Source organism: Periplaneta americana, chromosome 16, assembly GCF_040183065.1.
Source record: "Periplaneta americana isolate PAMFEO1 chromosome 16, P.americana_PAMFEO1_priV1, whole genome shotgun sequence".
NCBI lineage: Eukaryota > Metazoa > Arthropoda > Insecta > Blattodea > Blattidae > Periplaneta > Periplaneta americana.
In genome coordinates, this window is record NC_091132.1 from 139,059,523 (window position 1) to 139,083,823 (window position 24,301).

General features: G+C 34.6%; 1 protein-coding gene across 1 annotated transcript in view; it reads left to right on the forward strand.

The window, feature by feature from the left end:
• Positions 1-4,492: 4,492 nt before the first annotated feature.
• Positions 4,493-24,301, forward strand: part of LOC138691262 (dentin sialophosphoprotein) — a 204,058-nt gene continuing 184,249 nt past the window's right edge. Inside the window, exon 1 of the mRNA XM_069813090.1 lies at positions 4,493-4,625. The gene's annotated coding sequence lies outside the window, so the exon portion shown is untranslated. The remainder of the gene's footprint in view (positions 4,626-24,301) is intronic.

Here is a 24,301-nt window from a genome sequence, read left to right on the forward strand (position 1 = left end):
GTATCAGTACTACTACTACGAGTACAGTGTCAGTACTACTAGTACGAGTACAGTATCAGTACTACTACTATGAGTACACTACCAGTACTACTACTGCGAGTACACTTCCAGTACTACTACTACGAGTACAGTATTAGTGCTACTACTACGAGTACATTACCAGTATTATTACCACTAGGACTACCCTACCAATACTACTACTACGAGTAAACTTCTAGTACTACTACTACGAGTACACTACCAGTACTACTACTACGAGTACATTATCAGTACTACTACTACTACGAGTACACTACCATTACTGCTACTACGACTACATTACCAGTAGTAGTACTACTATCAGTACACTACCAGTACTACTACTACTACTACGAGTACACTACCAGTACTACTACTACGAGTACAGTATCAGTACTACTACTACTACGAGTTCACTACCAGTAATACTACTACGAGTACACTACCAGTACTACTACTACGAGTACACTACTAGTACTACTACTACTACTACGAGTACACTACCAGTACTACTACTACTACGAGAACACTACCAGTACTACTACTACTACGAGTACAGTATCAGTACTACTACTACGAGTACAGTATCAGTACTACTACTACGAGTACTCTACTAGTACTACTACTTCGAGTACACTACCAGTACTACTACTACGAGTACAATATCAGTACTACTACTTCGAGTACACTTCCAATACTACTACTACTACGAGTGCAGTATCAGTACTACTACTAGGAGTACACTACCAGTACTACTACTACGAGTACACTACCAGTACTACTACTACGAGTACACTACCAGTACTACTACTACGAGTACAGTGTCAGTACTAGTACCACGAGTACAGTATCAGTACTACTACTGCGAGTACAATACCAGTACTACTACTACGAGTACACTAAAGAACTACTACTATGAGTACAGTGTCGCTACTACTACTACTACTACTACTACGAGTACAGTATCAGTACTACTACTACGAGTACAGTATCAGTACTACTACAAGTACACTACCAGTATTACTACTACGACTACAGTATCAGTACTACTACTACGGGTACAGTATCAGTACTACTACTACGAGTACACTACCAGTACTACTACTACTACAAGTACAGTATCAGTACTACTACTACGAGTGCACTACCAGTACTACTACTACGAGTACACTACCAGTATTACTACTAGGAGTACACTACCAGTACTACTACAACGAGTACATTACTAGTACTACTACTATGAGTACCTGCCAGCACTACTACTACAATTACACTACCAGTACTACTACTACGAGTACACTACCAGTACTACTACTACGAATACAGTATCAGTACTACTACTACTACGAGTTCACTACCAGTAATACTACTACGAGTACACTACCAGTACTACTACTACTAGTACACTACCAGTTCTACTACTATTACTACGAGAACACTACCAGTGCTACTACTACGAGTACAATATCAGTACTGCTACTACGAGTACAATATCAGTACTACTACTACGAGTACACTACCAGTACTACTACTACGAGTACACTTCCAGTACTATTACAACGAGTACAGTATCAGTACTACTACTACTACTACTACTACTACTACGATTAGACTACCACTACTACTGCAACGAGTACAGTATCAGTACTACTACTATGAGTACACTACCAGTACTATTACTACGAGTACAGTATCAGTACTACTACTACTACTACTAGTACACTACCAGTACTACTACTACGAGTACACTACCAGTACTACTAGTACGAGTACACTACCAGTACTACTACGAGTACACTACCAGTACTACTACTACGAGTACAGTATCAGTACTACTACTACGAGTACACAACCATTACTACTACTACAAGTACACTTCCAGTACTATTACTACGAGTACAGTATCAGTACTACTATGTGTACAGTATCAGTACTACTACGAGTACACTACCATTACTACTACTACGAGTACACCTCCAGTACTACTACTACGAGTACAGTATCAGTACTACTACTACTACTACTACTACTACGAGTACACTACCAGTACTACTACTACGAGTACAATATCAGTACTACTACTACGAGTACACTACCATTACTACTACTACGTGTACACTACCAGTACTACTACTACTACAAGTACACTACCAGTACTACTACTACGACTACAGTCTCAGTACTGCTATTACGAGTACATTATCAGTACTACTACTACGAGTACACTACCAGTACTCCTACTACGAATACACTTCCAGTACTACTACTACGAGTACAGTATCAGTACTACTACTACGAGTAGACTACCACTACTACTACAACGAGTACAGTATCAGTACTACTACTAAGAGTACACTACCAGTACTATTACTACGAGTACAGTATCAGTACTACTACTACTAATACACTACCAGTACTACTACTACGAGTAGACTACCAGTACTACTAGTACGAGTACACTACCAGTACTACTACTACGAGTACACTACCAGTGCTACTAATACGAGTCCACTACCAGTACTACTACTACTACGAGTACAGTGTCGGTACTACTACTACGAATACAGTATCAGTACTACTACGAGTACAGTATCAGTACTACTACTCCTACTACAAGTACACTACCAGTACTACTACTAACACTAGCAATACTACTACCACTAGTACCAGTAGGCAACCAGTAGATTACCACTACTAACAGTAGACTACCAGTATTACCACCTGTAGACTACGAGTATTACTACCACTACTACCAGTATTACTGTTACTAGACTACCAGTATTACTACCACTACTACCAGTAGACTACCAGTATTATTATCACTAGACTCCAGTATTACTACCACTACTACCAGTAGACTACCACTACTACCAGTTGACTGCCACTACTACCAGTAGACTACCAGTATTCCCACCAATAGACTACCAGTAGTACTACCACTAGGCTACCAGTAGACTACCACTACTATCAGTAGACTACCAGTATTACCACCAGTAGACTACCAGTATTATTAGCACTACTACCAGCATTACTACCATTACTATCATTAGACTTCTACTACTACCAGTAGACTACCAGTATTACTATCACTAGACTCCAGTATTACTACCACTACTACCATTAGACTACCATTATTATTAACACTAGTACCAGCATTACTACCATTACTATCATTAGGCTACCTCTACTACCAGTAGGCTACCAGTATTATTATCACTAGACTCCAGTGTTAATACCACTACTACCCGTAGACTACCACTACTACTAGTAGACTACCAGTATTACTACCACTACTACCAGTATACTACCAGTATTACCACCACTACTACCAGCATTACTACCATTTCTATCAGTAGACTACCACTACTACTGGTAGACTACCAGTAGTACTACCACTACTACCAGCATTACTACCATTTCTATCAGTAGACTACCACTACTACTGGTAGACTACCAGTATTACTACCACTACTACCAGCATTACTACCATCACTATCTGTAGACTACTACTACTACCAGTAGACAATCAGTATTACTACCACTTCTACCATCTCCACCGATAGACTACCAGCATTACTCTTATTATTACCAGTGGGTTACTAGTATTACTACTAGTACTTACACTACCAGTAGACTACCGGTACCAGTACTACTATTACTATTACCAGTACCAGTACTACTACTAATTAAAATTCTTTCAATCGCTTGTAGTCATAATATAGTACTCTTTTAAAATGACTGAGCATATATGGAGCTAAGTCTATGGTTTTCCCAAAACACTCAATGGAATATTTCATATAATACCATTTTTATCTCGAAGAGCAAAAAGAAGGAGATAAATTATATTAAAACTTATTTTAAATATCTCAAAGAATAACCCCTTGAAATTACTTTCGGTTCACTATATATATATTATCAAATGCTCGGAATCACTCCGTTCTTGCACTGAATGATCGGACATATTTTATAACGTGCGTGTAAAACAAGAAAAACATTAATTTAACCAAAAATAGTGAATCCAGACCCTTTTGCAGGGATCCCTCTAATTTTTATTATCATCAATCCGGGTTAACGAACTACAGTTTTGAAGTACAGTATGACGAACTTCCGTTGTATCTGAAATTATTATTTGGCGCTGTCGAAGTTGGGTTATGTACTGTAAATTCTACCGTACAGAATCGATCTTCGTAGTTATTGACCTGATGTGCGGCTTTAAAGCGGAATAAATACAATTAAACTTGTTTAAACATGAGCACAACTGTCACTCCTGATAGTGGCAATTGGCGTAATTAATGTGCTAATATTAATGGCACTAGCTTTACGGCTCGCATTTACCGCTTTGATAAACAAATCTGAGGATCATCCACGTCTTGAATATTTTATAATAACATACGGAGTTTGGTGTAATGGTTCGGTGAACCGAAGCGAGTGCATAGTCGACGCATGCGCCGTGAAGAGTTTGGAGGTGGCTTTGCTCTTCCATGTGGTGAGTGCTACACCGAAGATTGAAGCAGTGTGTGTCAGGAGTGCAGGTGTGACGGGTAGCAGCTCTGTGTTGAACACGCACACAAGAACACGTGGGAAAGTTCGCTACTCTCGCATTACCGGTAAGTCTGCCTACTCACTGTTCCAAAGATTCGAGCACAAGGCGTAATATGTTAATGTTGTACTGTTATGATTGTTTATTTATTATTATATAAAGCGCATTTTAATTCTTAAGATTTCTCTTCACAAGGATACGACACAACTTTTTCTCCTTAAATAATTTTACATTATTTTAAGATCGAATACTCGAATATATATCCACAAAATGAACGATTTATTACGTTTAGTGTTTCATTAAAGTGCGAGAGACTCTTACTGATAAATACTAAGAACGCATTTTAATATAATTGGATTAGTTTAGGCTTACAGTCAAATTAGAGCTTTAGTTACAAGCCAGAGGGCTTTGTATTGAATATTTTCAATCTGATTTCAACTGGTTATTCTCATACTTACATTTCAGGTTTCTGCGTAGTTCATTTTGCTTATCGTAAGTAAACGTAAATTATTTCTTGCAAGAATATCGCTACAATTTTGATCTTTGATAATATAATAATAGCAATAGTATTACCATTCTGAAACTGTTAATTCCTGTTACTATTGTTATTTAAGAGTAAAATGAATTACTTAACAACTTCATCAGTATAAAACTTTAGTGTGCATTTTTTGTATACTGTAGATCAACTAAACAAAATAGATACATTTGTTAATGAAATGATGTTTAGAGACTCTGTTTTGATAAAAATTGAAGACTTGTTAGGTTATATATGGAAGGCAAAATATGAACAAAGAATGAAAGAGACAAGACCAAATTTATTACGTAAATGTAGCCTATCAAAACACGGAATGTTACAATACGAAATAAATATACATTTCCAAGATAATTGAAGCGTCGGCTGGAACAACGTTGTAAGTTACACAATTTTCATTCGGCGTGTTTCCGTGTAATAATGTTGTATGTCAGGTTACCTTGCTATACTCTTTGATTTGCAACTGCCCATCAATGCAGTACGTGAAATTTGTCCACTCAAAAGTTTGCTACCCCATAAGAACAAAGTTGTACGTGTACACATTTTTGCAGCTCCTGTATATTTTACCAAATGTAACTTATAACGTTGTTTCAGCCGACGCTTCAATTAAACATATTTAAATCAAGTGATGAAAATCACAGAGTTAATCGAATGCCTCACGTAGTACATAGACTGAAAACATTAAGCCTTCCAGAATAATATAAAACCATAAACCATTGGAAAACCGAGAGTAGAATGTGCACAGAAACAGATAGCTAACTATCGATTGCTAAGGCAATAAATGTCTAAGGTATAGGGAATATATATAACTTGGTTATTTAACGACGCTGCATCAACTGCGGGGTTATTTAGCGTCGATGGAAATGGTGATAGCGAGATGGTATTTGACGAGATGAGGCAGAGGATTCGCCATAGATTACCTGACATTCGCCTTACAGTTGGGGAAAACCAACCGCTCAAGCGGAAATCGAACCCGCGCCCGAGCGCAACTCCGGATCGGCAAGCATGCGCCCTAGCCGACTGAGCTAATCCGGTGGATATATATTTATATAATATCGCGTCTGGCCGCGAAACCAGGTGGCCCGAGTTCGATTCCCGGTCGGGGCAAGTTACCTGGCTGAGGTTTTTTTTTCCGGGGTATTGTCTCAATCAAATATGAGCAAATGCTAGGTAACTATCGGTGCTGGACCCAGGACTCATTTCACCGGCATTGTCAACTTCATCTCATTCAGACGGTAAATAACTTAAGATGTTCATAAAGCGTCGTAAAATAACCTACTGAAAAAAAATTGAATATATTATATTTAGCAGGAAATGCAATTTAAACTTCGACATTCCCACTCTTTGTGTGGTATACCAATTCTTCAACACGATGTAGATCTGGAACTATGATCTTCCTTGCAGTGCAACAAAGTGTATTATATCCTACTCCCTTTGATCTATAGTACAGAATCTTCATCTCATTTTTCACAAATTTACGACATTCTCCCTTTTTGCAGTGGACTCTTCATATATATATATATATATATATATATATATATATATATATATATATATACATATACACACATACGGATATCTCACTGACAAGTATCATAAAATATTAAAGAGAATAGATTTTTTTTTTTTTTTGCGTTTGTCGAATGCGCATCATGCTTACGAAAAGCCACTTTTCAGTGCCAATAATTTATTTCGTGTGGACAAGGTTGGAATTTTGGAGTAAACGGGAAAGGAAAGTATTCGTGTCCTGAAATGTATGCATAATTATATATACTGTATAGACCTATATAAAGGGTGTTTAAAAAGCATTCATTATTTTGAGAGGTGACGTATTCATCAAAACAATAATTTAAAAAGTGTAATAAACATGGGTTCTGAAATTAATATCTTCCTAGATGAGTACTTGTTTATCAACGTCATAGGAGATGCTGAATGTGATTTCCGTTCATTGTAACTCATTCTTTCGGCCTGCGTCTTAGGGAATCAAACTTTGTTACCCTGCTATTTACTGCATTTCTGACATGGCATTGTATACCCAATAAGAAAGAAGCAATGAGTTCCCATTAGAGAATATGCTATCGTTACAATACCAATTTCGAAGTCCTTGTTTCGTAGAAAATTTAATTTTAGATTTTTTTCTTGTTTTATGAATATTACCACCTCTCAGAATATTGAATGTCTTTTTTTGTTTGTGTTTTGTTTTTCCGCCAATAGATATCATATTGAACATCTCCTATGATGTTCATTAACAAGTACTCATATTTCTGAAAATATTAATTTTAGAACTCATGTTTATTTGGTTTTGTTTTCTTGTTTTTTATGAATACTACCTCACAGATTATTCAATGCTCGTTATTTTAATGCAAATCACATTGAACATCTCATATGTTGATGAACAAGTAGGGTCTATTCATATCTTGGAATATATTAGCTTTAGAACCCAAAATTGATTAGACTTTCTTTCTTATTTAATAAATACTAACACCTCACAAAATATTTAAAGCTTTTATAAGAACCTGTATATACCAGTATTTACTCATTTGAAGTACTGAATAAATATTTATTTCTTGTTTTTGCATCCACAATTTCACAAAATACATTGAATTTGCGTATTTTAAAAATCTCACAACGGATCTAAATTCCTATACCTGAATAAAGATAAGAAATTGTAATTTTGGTATATGTTTAATGACTAATGTGTAAACATATTCGTTACATTATTGCAGAGGAACGAATAACCACGGTATTTGGTACGCATTGTTTTTTATTAGGCCTATGAATCGAGATAATTAAAACTTCACGGGATTTACGAAAGCTTAAACATTTTGAATCACATCTTCTCAAAAGTAACTAAAGTTCACTTATACCCGTTTACTTCTTACCGCTCATTTGTTTTTATTTCTACGGTTCAGAATGAGTGATACGAAGAGACCGGCACTGTATATCAGCCCCATCTCGCGGCGTTGGAGGGAAGTTTAGAAACAATTCTGGTTCGCTAACCAGTAAATGCCATTCATGTTCTAAAACAGCGGTCATCAGCACAGTGCACCATCGGGCTAGTGTCTGTTACCCGCGGATAAAACATTGTCCTATCGTGCATCCGTGGCTGCTGTTCGGGTATGCTTTCTACCTTTCCCTTCTAAACGAGGGTGCATATTTCGATGCACTGCTTACCCGCTACCCATATCAGCGATGCTGACCACTGTTCTAAAACATCAAAGACTTCTGCTATTCAACTCTTCAGTCAAACATTGCTTTTTGTTCTTAATTATCTCGTTTATTTTATTATAAATGCTCATTATGATATTTAGAACTATTCTTACTCTAATGTTAATAATGACAGCGACCTCTCGAGAGCGGAGTGTCGTGATATGTTACTGAAAATATTCAATTTATATGTTCTGATGAAACACCTTATCTTCAATCGATTGCGTGGTTTTGCGGAACTGTATGTTTTCAGCATCTCTGATAACGAATTAAGTTCGAGCATGTCCGACTCTCTATTCGTAAGTCCTCCCGTGTACAGCGATTTCGATCATATTCAATACCTACTATCTAATTTATCCGAGAGTGAGGGGCCTACACACGAAACATAGCAATAAAATAATAGGATTTTATTTAACATTTTATAAATCCCACAAGGGTTGCCAAAAGACACAGAATACTAAGCAAATAAATCAAAATTGTATTATCAATATTATTATTTTCAAAAGGAAACTACCCCTGGAAAGGTAAGTTCATGCAATAATTATTAATCAGATCCAATATAAAAGAATTTTAGATGTACAGGTGTTTACGTAAAATCAGAACAGAATATTTTATTACGTCTACAACAATAATTTTCAAAGTTTTTAAAGGAATTTCAAAAGACTTAAGGGTATTCAAGTGCGAATTTTGAAATTGTTCCCCTTGCTCCAAGCAATAGTCTAAAGACTTCAGTCTGTCCTTATATATGATAATAATCCTAAATTATTCAGGCTCATAGACGGTCTTCTTTTCTTCATGTACTGCTGTAGATTGTTCAACTACAGTTTCAAAGCGTACAGTGGGATCGATGATAATTGAAGACCTAATATTCTATATGTGCTAAGTGTCACTTTTTCAAATTTTATTTTATTCAATCAAAGGCAGGAACATCCATATGAGAATATCATACTAAATTATCTTTGACGTAGCTCAACTGTGACTCATTCGTGCGCCTAATAACGGTGTTCTAGGTATCGCAATATGCATTTTGTAGTGTGTTTTCATCACTATCTCAGAAAGTTGTTTTTAGGACTTAGCGTATTTAGAATGTTAGTCCTCAATTGCTCTGGAAATGGACTCGAAATTGTCTCTAACATGTTTTTTCTTGAATAAGATAAGATTAAGAAATGATTTGAGCAGTTTTCTCTCAGACTCGAAAATTTCAGAAAAATTAATTATTATAAGTTATAGGCTCTACAGAATTATTTTCACTTTACGTTGCAAATTTTATTAGAATCCAAAGTCAGGCCTGAGAGATAGTAATTACCCATTGTGAAGAGTTCCTTATAGTTACACGATCAGTGTCCAAGTGTCTATTGTAAATATATTCGTTACGCGTAACTGAACCAAAACAATGCCGATTTCCATAAATCGGAAAATAATGTTAGAAATGACAAAAATAGGCTACATATACAGCTATTTTACATAAGTGAAAAATTAAAATTTACGTAAACATCTTTTATCAATAAATTAAAAGTCTTAATTTTTGCCTGTATTCCGGAGAACGAAGGTTCATCTTTCCATTTGGTTGCAGATGTGGAATGCGTAAAACGTAGGACCTATAATGAAAACTGTGTGTTCCATTCGTAACTTAAATTTTTTCTCTGTTCGTTCTCATTTTGAGCGAATCTTACTAAAATGCTAATGATTACTGAATATCATGACCTCTCCAAAAAAAAAAGTATCTTGTTGTGTTGCTGCAAATATTCGATATATGATTCTGACAGAAACATATGTGTGTGTGTGTGTGTGTGTGTGTGTGTGTGTCTAATGTCTACCCTTTTCACTTACGTGATTCGAGTTCCGCAAACTGCGGATAGATGGCAGGACTGTGACTCTTCAAGTTGCACACAACTTCGGCGGGCCACGTTATGCATGATGTGTATCTGTGAAGAGTTATATGGTGTACTAGGGTGAATGTATGTGTAAGTGTTCGTTTACTCAGTCTCCAACAGAAATGAACACCAGGAGCATTTTCTTGGGAGTAAAGGCAGTGAGCACGTAGGACTGACATCCCTTCTGCTATTAATGCCGATTGTCTGTAAAGGTGGAAGTTTTAACCTCCTGTCACCTTGTCCTATGATGAGGTTGGATTTACCATTAACGCTAATTGAGACTATTCCATTCAGAATGATTGTCATAGACCTACATGTGTTACAATTGTTTATCTTCGAACAGGCCTATTTGAATAATTTTAATACGAAATATTGCAATTTTTATATAATAGTTTGGTTTATTATCAAATTATGTTAAGAATGAAGGAACTATTGTTGTCCTGCAAAAATGTAATTTGAGATTTTTACGAAAATGCATTCTTTTACATTATTGATACCGGAAAATTTATTTCTTATGCCAGGTATCCATCTGTCTGAGTATAAACATTTTCTTCCCAACTACTGCAAGAATTTTATTCATATTTAATCATTAATTTTATCACTAAATCTGGATATCTTCCATCGTAGGTCTAATACATTTTATTCGAAAGAAAATATGGGTTTAGGCCTACTATTATTTAATGAAAGAGTAATACAAAATAGTAATTGATTCGAATTACATTCCTCTTGATTTTTATTACGTACGAAAAAGTATCTAGTGACTCAGTGTACACGTATGTTTCCAAAAGGGTTGGTTTAAACCAGCGGTGACCAAAGCGGGTGTCGTGATTACATCGTGCAATCACAGACATTCAAACGGGTACGAGGAGTTTCCTGTACATTGCTGTGTGTTTCATTCACGTACTGAAGGCAAGCAGGGGTGGTATCATGTCACTCTACAAACTCTGTCTCTGCAAGCAGTAAGAGGTGGTTTCGTAAAGAATGAGAAGAACTTTTTTGTTGTTCTGTCGGACAAAATGTAATATATTTACTTTGCTGAACGGTTCAATTAGGAGTGTATAGAAACATTAACTGCCACGCTGAATAATGTATTATTATTATTATTATTATTATTATTATTATTATTATTATTGACCATAAAGTTTGTGTTTCTATAATTCTTCTGTATGTGCATGAATTTGAATATTGATATTTTTAGATCTTATTCCTAGAAGGATAAAATTATTAGGTTTTATCTCAATTTTAATCTTCTTAATCTTTAGATAAGGGTAACTATTTATTAGTTTTCAATTAATAATGTTATTATAGAAAAACTGATCCAATATAATGTGCCAACGAACTGTTAAACGCCAGGAATTGACATCTTAAATAATAGCCAGGAAGAGAAAGATGAGATAATAGTACATTATGCAACGAGCCTATAATGAAGGTAATTAAGAAGTGAGTATGGTTATTCATGAAACGAGCGCAAGCGAGTTTCATAATTTTCATACGAGCTTCTTAATTACCATTATAGGCGAGTTTCATACGACTTTTTATGCTCGACCATATTTCTAACTTGATATTATTAATTTTATTTGTATTTGACATTGAGCAATGTTCCGTATGTTGTGAGATGTGCGCAGACGCGAAAGTATTGATTTTTTCTGAGGAACAGATGTCCACATTGACCTTGCTAGGCCGTAAGAACCTACAGAGATAACATTGAAATTAAATTAGACTTTGAAAAACGAGATGACAAATTGAATTTATTTCAATATTATTTACAATTAACTCTAACTATTATAGTAACAGAACATAACCTTCTGCGACAGTATTGGATTTCCAGCCTCCGCGACTTTTCGCTAATTCTCTTTCGATTGCATATCCGAGAATAATCGATACTTGCGGTTTTATAACGGTAGAAAGCTGACCTGTCATTGGCTGAACAGTTGTAACCTGAGTCGTCATTGGCTGAAAGACCTGACCTTTAATGAGTAGGTGTACTTTAATGACATGCATTAAAGGTCTGCTACCAGGTGTATAATTACTACAATTCGGCATGGTCGAGCATAAATAAATGTAAGGAAGTCAGCTGCCTAGTGGGGTTTGAAATATCTCGTGCTTTAAAGCCTTTTAATAGAACAGAATTTCTCAAAAGTGTAATGATTAAAATAGCTTAAATAACGTGTCCATAAGAAGTTCTTTATTTTGAAAAACTATGAATTTCTCGACCGAGTATCGAGAGAAGAATTTAGAAAATTCCTGATTATATTCAAGAGGAAGGTTATAAAAAAGAAGCGAGAAAAATCGTATATTATTCACTGGCTCTTGATGACAGCAGTCACATTACTGATACAGCAAACCTTGAGATTTTTATCCGCAGATTGATCAAGATGTTAGTACAGGAACCACCACTGGTTGTAGTTTTCATGCCAAGTACCTTTCCTCCGTCTCCTTACTTCATAGGCTGTCTGTCGCATGTAATCACTGCAGCTCGAGTTTTGGTCACCGCTGGTTTAAACCACTGGTGCTCATTACGCGGCCCACGGCCCCTATGCTGCTCTGAAACACATTTACGTATTGCGGCTCTTGAACTAATGTTACTATTACTATTCTTTTCCTGAGAAGTGTGTAAAAGCTATAGTCAATGCTTGCGTACATTGATTGCTAAAGTATCCCAGTTCCACCCTCTAGTAATAGTAATCATCTTCCAGAATCAATAATGTAATTAAAGGAAGAAGTTGAGAATATCGAAAAGACGGTGAAATACTGGCCCTACGGTCTGGCAGTAATGATGTTAAAGATAATAATGATGCTCTAAAACTTCAGACAAACTTTAGGGCTTAAAGTAATCTACATAAATTATACTGAAAGTTAATGCAAACTGAACTTTTTTATTAATATATTTTTGGAAGAAAACAGTATTCCAAGTTCAGCACTTTCATTAAAATGAAGCAAAGTTCACATTCATGTGAAATATACACAGTGTTGAGAAAGAAGTCCATTGCGTTCCATTGTTGCGCCCGATTACACGTTTTCCTCCACTCCCCCGCCCCTAATTTCTGGTAGAGAGCGAACGAATGTCTGGACCCTGCTTTGAGATCGCCAATGAACATGATGGAGCCTAAAGGCAGGAAAAATTTTAACATTTACATTACGAAGCTAAACAAAACGCTATTCCGAGTCAATTTATGGCTTCAACCGAGGGGGTGAGGCAGATTTACATACTCCACTTTAGAATTTAATTTTCATGAGAGGGACGGGACAGAATAATTTGTATTCACATATATTTTATTCACCAGACGGCTCTGAAATGAGATGCAAGTTGGGTAGATATCCCACACGTCTGGAGAGACAGATTGCATTTCACTATTTTCTTTAAAATACCACCAGCCCAGCCATAGTTCAGGCAGCTGATGGCTATTCACCATGTAGCTGGGGGCTTCGGCGTCTCTGATGGGATGTGTGGATTGACGGACAGACTCTCTGACTAAGCGAATGAAAGAAAAGGTTAATGAATCGATGAATAAAAAAATAAAAAAATAAATGAGTAAGTGAGTGAGTAAATGAGAAAATAAATGAATGAATAAATAAATAAATAAGTGAGTGAGTAAATGAGTAAATGAATGAATAAATAAATAAATAGATAAATAAATAAGTGAGTAAATAAATGAATAAATAAATAAATAAATAAATAAATGAGTAAATGAGTGAGTGAGTAAATGAGTAAATGAATAAATAAATAAATAAATAAATAAATGAGTAAGTGAGTGAGTAAGTGAGTAAATGAGTAAATAAATGAATGAATGAATAAATAAATAAGTGAGTAAATGAGTAAATGAATGAATAAATAAATAAATGAGTGAGTAAATGACTAAATAAATGAATAAATGAATGAATAAATAAATAAATAAGTGAGTGAGTAAATGGGTAAATAAATTAATGAATGAATAAATAGATAGATAAATAAATAAATAAGTGAGTAAGTGACTAAATGAGTAAATGAATGACTAAATAAATAAATAAATGAGTAAGTGAGTAAATGATTAAAAAAATGAATAAATAAATAAATAAATGAGTGAATGAATGAGTAAATGAATAAATAAATAAATAAATAAATAAATAAATGAGTGAGTAAGTGAGTAAATGAGTAAATGAATGAATAAATAAATAAATAAATAAATGAGTGAGTGAGTAAATGAATAAATGAATGAATGAATAAATAAATAAATAAATAAGCGAGTAAGTGAGTAAATGAGTAAATGAATAAATGAATGAATAAATAAATAAATAAATAAATAAATAAATAAATAAATAAATAATAAAAGTATAATATTAATAAACTAAAACATAAACGCGATTCTGGCTTCCTTTCAATGGATCATGAGCAGGGCGCGGATGACCTAAAAAAAACCTAAAATGACCTATAAAATGACCCAAAAATGTTAGAAAATGACCGAAAATGCTGAAAAAAATGACCAAAAATAAACAGTCCTCTAGATAAGTAGCAAAAATCCTACCTCAAATTAACAGCTCTTCTCTCCATTGCAATAGATGACAAATGTACATCCGAAGACCGGTGGTTTTCACTGTGGACATTGTTATACATTGAGAAGCTTCTTCCCACATCTGCGGTCACCGCAAGAGCATACTTGAAGAGTGACAGATCACTGGATGTTAATTCTTCTTGGTCCTGTGCTGTTTTAAAGCTTGCTCCTGAGAGTACTTTAACGATTGTGCACAAAGTTTTATATCCTGGATTTTTGTCCAACACATTTGCTTTGTTTGAAAAGCAGAGCGTACAAAAACAACTGAGCCGAGAGCTTCATCTCATATTCTATTTATGTTCTTCCTTTTGAAGTCACTTACTATCGAGAGAATCCTTTCAGATTCCACATTTCAATGAGCTAGTGACTAATTTTACAAGCTTCCCTATATAGAAAGATTTTAGTTCGTCATTAAAGTCTTTAGCTTAAATGACTAAAAAAAAACACCTTACAATTAAAAAAATACCAAAAAATGCCCTCAAAATAAAAAATCACCTATAAGATTCATTGGTGTCCAATAATTTTAATGTAACTGTTGGTGTATTAATTTCATCCATTAAGTATAATAATCGTAAGAATGGCACTGCGCGGATGCTGGCACAAATTTTACAAATTATAAATAAAAATTACCGAATCAAACTTTCATACATTTATAAAATTATTACTGCGAATGAACAATAAATTAAATAATCATTAAGACATAATCACAAACCACGTAAAAACTTACATATAAAATAATTTAAAAGCAAACAGCGAAAAATGACGTAAAAACTCTACATTTCTGTAACCAGCAGCCCGTATACAGGATTTATATAGGCCCTATTTACAGGCGTTGAAAAGGATGTAAAAAAAAAAAAGACGACACGCCTTCAAAATCTGCTTCCTACGTCATGAGTCTGTGTGGGATCAAATCTGTGCATCACTTGTCTCACTGGTATTCATCGTCTCACTGATAGGGTTTTAGAAGAGGTAAAGCGCCGAAGGTAAACTGGAGAACAAAGCAGCTAAGGCGGCAGGTTTTGTCCTGTCACATTCTAAAATAGACACAGTTTATTTGACTGTTGATTTGTCACAAGAGACATAAAGTTTCATTGTTGGTAGATGTTCTCTTATTTCTAGTACATATGTCTACCTTGGCTGAATGGCTAAAGAGAAATAAATTATAGCCAAATAAATTAAAACGTACTGAGATCCTAGCGTCCATGCAAAGGACTATTTCTAGTGACAAATTTCAAGGTAATGTGCATTTTCGAGTGTCAGAAAAAATTGCATTCCTGAAGTACTAATGTTCCCGTACGACAGGTGGTAAATCGTGTGGAATAACACATATTCTTTTAACGATTTCAACAAAATTAAGCAGAAAAACCCTCCGAATGTTACGTTTAACTTAGAAGGTGTTCCAAAGATCTTTCCCACATTCTTGAGACAGCTGAAAGTCTCCTTGGGACAGGAGTGCGCATAAGTACGTAACTTCATTGGTCATCGTCAGTCAGTCGTCTCCTAGCAAATGTAAATACTTCGCTAATTGATGAAGTAAGATTTCAAGGACACTACTGTTCTCCAACCAGAAGATAAACTGTGAAAGGAATGTGCTTACTATTGCGTCATCTATTGGAGCGAAGTAGATAGATAATATTAGAGTTATAACGTCAGTTTAAAAATCATGCGCTCTCCTGGATATGTTATTTCCTGTATGGAGGGATTAAAAGACCAGGAGATTAACAGTGATCTAATTTTGTAACTAGGGTAGTATAAAAATGTGTATATCAGTGTTATTGTTTGTGCTGTGAGACTTAGCCAATAGAGATACGAGTACCCACGTGTGTGTGTGCTCTTATGACATCTTAGGACATCAACATTCATTCACAGTATCACTCCGCTCCCTCTCATTCCCTGGAGACTTTCTCATGGTTGGAGTACAGTACAGGAAGTAGAGAGTTTTGAGAGGAAAATCGTTAGTTCTTCTTTAGCCCACTTGGAGTATACATAGTGAAACCTTTTTTAAAATTCAGAACGATGGAATTATAAGGATTGTCTTGTGTCATATGCAGGTAGTTAAAGTAGGGTAGGGTTGCCAGTAGTTGACCATTTGAGGAAAAATCTTCGGTAAAACAATTATTTGAATTTTTCTGTAAGAGATATGACAAATTTGTACATGGCATTCAAAAACTTATAGACTATACAGGGTGATTCAAAAGCTCTGCGACAAACTTTGAGGGATGATAGATCTAACAATAAGGAACCCTTTTTGTTAAACAACCTATGTCTTCTGACGCGTCGATTCGAAGTTACCGTTGAAAATGTTTTTGCACTGGCGTATGTCAATGTATGCGAATATGTGCACTCCTGTTTGTTTGTTGAGATGTTTGTAAGGGACGAGAAGGGTTGTTGTTGTTTGTTTACGTTTAATGTTCAAAACCTTTCCTTTCAGTTCAGTATAATCATCAATTGAGAATGGATGTCTACACTTTTCCCGAGTTAGCCGACATGGTAATGTGTTATGGGGAGGCTCGCGGAAACAGAAGAGCTCTCCACATGTACCAACAACAGTTTCAAAACAGAAATCACCCTCACCACACAATGTTTGCTCGACTTTATCAGCGCCTTCGAGACGATGGGTCTCTTCGTCCCCGGCGCATTGGTGGAAGACCGCGTAGACATCCATTATGATTACACTGAACTGAAAGGAAAAGGTATTGAACATTAAACGTAAACAAACAACAACAACCCTTCTCGTCTCTTACAAACATCTCAACAAACAAACAAACAAACAAACAGGGGTGCACACATTCACATACATTGATTGATGTACGCCCGCGCAAAAACATTTTCAACGGTAACTTCGAAACGACGCGTCAGAAGACATAGGTTGTTTAATAAAAACGGTTTCTTATTGTTAGATCTATCACCCCTCAGAGTTTGTCGCAGAGGATTTTAATCACCCTGTCTTTTTATGCCTAAAAGCAAATAATGAATCTACAAGGTACAATTTTTACAATATTTTCAGACAATAAAAGCACATGCACAATCGCCCAGTAGTTGACCAAAAAAAAAAAAAAAAAAAAAAAATGACCAGGCGTTCACTACTAGTTGACCATGTTATTTATTTTCATTTAAAAATAATATACAATGCAATATATAGACATAATACTGAAATTAAACATACTTAAAAGAATGCCTTTCTTGACATTTGCCATGATCCATCTACGTAAGAGTTCTTCCTCCTCACGGGTCAGAATAGTTGGGGGTCCCATTTTCCTGGCCAATGGCTCACGCTCTTTCAATTTATTAATTGAAGTTGAATGAGGAATCTTGAATTGCCTCTCTGCCTGTCTTATCTTCCCATCATCTCGTACAAATTTTAATGCAGTTCTTAAGTCATCTTCACCATATTTGAAAATAATGCCTCTTTCCTTTTTTTCTGCCATTTTCCTAGAATCGAAACAAAATTAGGCTATTAGAGTATAGTCAGGCATGCTTTCATGAGAGATATGTAGGCCTACTAACAGTGTTTTCTTAATCATGTATTGATTAATGGGAAATATTTATTAAAAATCAAAGATTGATCACTAAAAACCAATAATTGACCATGCTGATCAAATGCTGGTAGATGCATAGTTAAGGGCAAATTATTATGTTCTTTAGGGAAAATATTGTATATTGCTGAATTTATCATTAAATAAAGAAAATCTGAACGTATTATGAAAGCTTAGTAAATGACCAAAATGTCCAATTAATAGAAAATTCACTTTTTAAGCAACCAGCATTTGACCGCCCATTTTATAGGTTATATTAAATATTTAGGCACAAGGCAATAATTGCACCTTAAAAAGCACTGGTCGTCAGGACTCGCTGCAATGGGTAAGGGGTAAGGAGTGTATCGGAATATGCACCGTCACGTCGTGCAGAAGGGAGAGGGAGTAAGCATATCCGCCAGCAGCCACGGATGCACGCTCTTACCCGAAGGTGCACTGTGCTGATGACCGCTGTTATAGAGGAACACTTTTAGTTTTGAAGCTGATGATAGTTACATAGAATATATAATTAATATATTGAATGAATACAGATATGGAGAAGATTTGCAACTCACCTGCTCTTAGTACGTGAGGCTCCCAGTCACATTGTTTCCGTGCTCCATTAGAACTAAAAAATTGAGAATCTAATGTTTCCCTACATAACTCTCAGCAGTTTACCACCAGATGGTTATAGATCACTGAACATCTGTAGCCAGTAACAATGCCTTATTTCCTCCATTTCCTTTATTTTAGCAATCAATCTGTGAAATTTCAAATCCTATCTTGTGTAGCAGCTTACGAGATTGAACATGTACAAGAAATTTACTCGTGATAAATACGGTTGTCAGTTCTGGAAAGCAAGCAGATGAAAGAAATTCATAAAGCAGCAAAAATGAAGTTCATGAACAAATCTACTATCTATTTAAGCTACTAGAGATGAACAAAACTGTATATGACAAAAAATATTGATGATATTAAAGTGCTTATAACAAACACACCTCAAAACAACCAATTCTTAAAATGTATTACGATGACAATGACGGTGATGATGATGATGATAATAGTAATAATAATAATAATATAATAATAATAATAATAATAATAATAATAATAATAATAATAATAATACACAGAGTTTTTTGCGGAAATAAGAAGGTAGAATTAAATTACATACTAGACTCAGCAGTAGGAAGATATCCAACAATATTCTTCTTATCAAACAAATTCCCACGAAAAGAATTGAACTTTTCTGCGAATTTGCGACGCTTTTTCACCGAGTGCATTCGTTTTCCCCATTATGAATCCACTATTGTTCCATCATCGCCCTACCTATGTGTTTCGACAATGCTGCTTCAAAGAAAATCAGTATCAGTAAAAAAAGATAGGAATTGGCCCTAAATTACGAGGAAGAAGAAGAAGAAGAAGAAGAAGAAGAAGAAGAAGAATTAGATATCTCACGTAGGCTACAACATGAATATACGATAATATCTCTAAGAGCGCCTCCGCGTTCCTAGAGACTCGTTACCAGAAAACAATGGTTAAGCATTTCTCTCCATCACATCACTGCATTATTCAATGTGCGAGTAATATTATCAAGTACTAACTGAACGCCCATTTCTCAGAAAAATAACTATGCACTAATCCAATGCAAATAGGTGCTTTAATGTGGAAATATTACTGTCACAAAGAGTTTTGCAGCTTGGTTAGTAATATAAATTAAATATTATAACAATTCATGTAATGTATGTATGTATGTATGTATGTATGTATGTATGTATGTATGTATGTATGTATGTATGTATGTATGTATGTATGTATGTGTGTATGTATGTATGTATGTACAGTATGTATGTATGCATGTATTTTTTTGTATATCAGCATGCTCCATTACATTGTAGTAATACTACATGCTTTACATAAAATATTACAATAATTAGTTACATAATTTATGACATGAGAACAAGATATTTACAATTTTGATTGAGATCTTGAAATTCTTATAGATGCATGTGTTGCCTAATTGTACTTCTTCTATTTTAGGTTATCATTATTGTTTATATTATTTCTAATTTCAATTACTGTTACATTTTGCCAAATTCTATAGATTTTATAAATTTTCTGAAGCTTCTGAGGTATGTTGTTGTGAATTGATCAAAAGGTGGAGGCCGGGATGTATGCACGCATGTATGTATGTATGTATGTACAGCATATATGTATGTATGTATAGTATGTATGTATGTACAGTATGTATGTATGTATGTATGTATGTATATTTTCCATGTCATGTTACCATTCAATACATATTAAATCCGGTGTCTTTACTACCTTCCTTTGGAGTTTTTCCCTGTTGTTTGGAAGTAGACTACATAGTTATTTATGATACAAGTTCGTAAAAGTTCTCTTTTGTTGCAATGATTAATACATAATGTAACTTCAGAATAATACGGGCTGAAATGTGAATATGAATGTTAAATTTATTACTTATTTATGTTACCTGTAATATTTGCGTCATGAAAGATCGAGGTAATGTATTAATTTCTTACTGAATGAAATTTTTATATTGGATATTGCATTTTCTTTAAATGTGGATATGAATGTTAAATTTATTACTTATTTATGTTATGGGTAATATTTGCATCATGAAAGATCGAGGTAATTTATTAATTTCTTATTGAATGATGATTTTACATTGGATATTGAATTTTCTTTAAATGTGAATATGAATGTTAAATTTATTACTTATTTATGTTACGTGTGATATTTTTATCACAAAAGATCGAGGTACTGTATTAATTTCTTATTGAATGAAGTTTTTACATTGAATATTGCATTTTCTTTTGCAGTTCGTAAAATTATTAGGAGTGCGTAAAGTAATTATACTTGCCTTTTTAGGCACTAGTGTTTTAAAAGACTCACTTTACGCACTAATAACAGTGAGTAAAATGCAATTTCACGCACTATTGTAGAAAAATCAGATGTGCATTTGTCAATTTAGAGTGATCATCGCTCTTAACGAAGTTCATTTTCGAGAATGCTATGTAGAACGAAACATAGAATTCATACGTGCAGTGAAGGTTCGCGAGCTTTGTCACTGTCTACCAATACAGAAGTATTTATTTTTTCGTTGCTCTTTAAGCTGGTATTTTCCGAACGACATTGCGCTAAATTCCACTACCTACTAGACAGTAAATACAAATCCCCTCCACCTTATTACGTGAATGATCCATGGGATTAAAGAGAGGGATGAATGACGTAGTCAAACTTTTAACGTAGGCCAAAACTGGCGCCCATTTCTGAATTCCTGCTATATAGTCTATTTTTGGATAAAACGTTAAAGCTACCGGTGTAGCTCAGACGGTATATGCCGAAAGATGATGTTGGAGGTATCTCAACAAGCATTTGGCTGTGTTTTTCACCAATATATCAGAAATTTGTTTTTGGCGCTTAGCCCCTTTGGAAATAATATATTTCTTCAATGATTGTATTTATTTATTTTTTACAAAAATTCATGAATTATGAATCGATAGCTGTAAATAAACCGAGATATTTAAATATGATCAGATTGTAATTCTTGCAAATTTGATTGACTTTAAAGTCAAATGTTTACGATCAAGTTTGAATATGCGATTCTCGCGTCTAATTTCAATCATAACATTGAGTTACAGTGGACGACTAAGGCAGGTGGGTGGGAAAAGTGTGATAACTCCATAAAAGTTTATGTAAGGATTATTATTTTTTTGGTTCTATAGAATTATCTGTTATGGTTAATATTTGTTAATGACGGAGAAAAATTCGTTCCGGCGCTGTGGATCGAACCCAGGACCCTCCGCTCCACGCACTGGGTGTTCTACCACTGAGCTACGCCGAGGCTCAATCCACTAAGACCACTAAGGGGGGGGGGGAAACCAAAGGAGAAAGATTCGAGCCGGTGCTGTGGATTGAGTCTCGGCGTAGCTCAGTAGTAGAGCACTCAGTGCGTAGAACTGGGGGTCCTGGGTTCGATCCTTAGCGTAGGAGTGAATTTTTCTCCGTCATTAACAAATATTATCCATAAAAGTTGTTTTCGAGAAAAATTATTTTTGAAGTTTAAATAGTTCCCCAAAATCCTAATTTGTGTAATTTTACTTCGTAATCGTCTTATAGTGTTTGCTAGAGTATTGTTAACCTTTCTTAAAAATATATTGTTGTTGTTTATTGTTGTTAGTAAAATAACATGTACAAAAATAGTCTCAATTCTTCCCTGAAGGATTAAAAACTCGTCTTCAGGGAATTATCTAAACACATACTTAACACAAACAAAGATAATTATTTGACACAAAGTGGGTCAAGAAAAAAAATTATAAGAATAAATTAACTTTAAAAATACAATTTCAATTTTAACAATTTAAATCATACAAATACATACACATATTAAATCAATATATATTCTTTAACAATTAAATTCCTAACGCTATTTTTGAAATTTCTAATACTAAAATTTTCCAAATTTGGGTATTTTTCAATTATTTTATTATATAACCTTGGACCAAAGTAGGTGCCATGGCTAAGAGCTGTGCTTGTGAAACACTTTGGTTCCTCTATTCGTATAAAATCGGATCTTTTAGTTCCATATTTATGATGATACAATTTGAATTTATTACGATTTTTATATATGAAGTTTAATAAGGCAATATAACAAATCTGTTTAATTTTCAAAACATTAAAGTCAGTGAACAAAAGCTCGGATGAGTAATCAATTGGTATATTAAAGCATATTTTAATTATTCTTTTCTGAATAAGTATTAGTGGAGTGAGATTGGAATTACAAGCATTTCCCCATCCTAAAATTCCATATTGGAGAATGGATTGAAATAAAGCTAAATAAATGAGATGTAAAATATTAATTGGTAAATATGACCGAAGTATAACAAAGATACAAATTGTTTTACGAAATCTATTGCATAAATATGTAATATGTTTATTCCATCGTAAGTGTTGGTCGATTGTAATGCCTAAATACTTAACTTCTGAGGATTCGGTTAATATGGGACATTCACAATTTTGAGTCGATTTTAATTTAAGAAATTAATTGAGTTTAAATGTAAGAGACCGCTGTGAAAAATTGGAGTTAACAATGCACTATACCCACCCACTTTCCTTTATACAGATTCTGTTGCTTGTATTTTCCATGGATCGAAACTTGTGCTAATGGGAGCGCCCAACAATTGTTTCAAATACCATACTGTGCGTATTCCAGTCAACATTTCTTTATTGTTTCACTGTCAGTTCAGAAGATCTGAACTCGCTAACGACTGATGTTACTAACAGAGGATAGAACCGTAGAAGTCTTCTTTGTAGATACAACTTTCAGTAATGGAGGAGAATGCGTATATATAGGAATCCTGATTTACATACCAAAGGCGTTAACGCTTCTGCACTGCCAGCGTCGACGACTGTAAAGAAAAAAAGCACGTTCTCTAGAGACTACAACAAAAAGAGCGAGAGATTGTTATGCAATAGATTACACATTCTTGTAAAACTAACACTTTCATGATGTAGATTGTAATATAACAAGGGAATTTCTCACGTCTTGTCTCTTTCTTTCCGGGTTAGTGAGTAAATGATCTTCCAACATTAGTTTCCTTGATACACAACACATGTGGCTTTCATTTCCCGTAATATTGCAAATGTATGAATTAATTGAAATTGCCATACAAGCGAGTGTGCAAGTTTGTAGATTCCTGACTCAACATCATTTTATAAAAACCAGTAATGTTTGAATATTCTGTTCTGTTCAGTACTACCCCATTTCATTTTACCTCCTTCAATTCAATTTGTTCTATTTTTGTTATGATAGCTTTAATTATTTCGTTTCACCATATTCCATCTTTCTTGTCATATTTCATCCCATTTTATCACTTTATCTTATTACAAATTATCTTGTCTTATATCATCTCCGATTTTATCCTATTATCCCCGATCTGTTATGTTTTATACAGGGTTGTTTCTGATCTCTAATAACAAATTAGAATGACATCATGTACGTCAGGAGTCAGACGACAGCTGAACTGTGGCGCGAGGTGACAGACCAGTAGTGTGTGATCTCA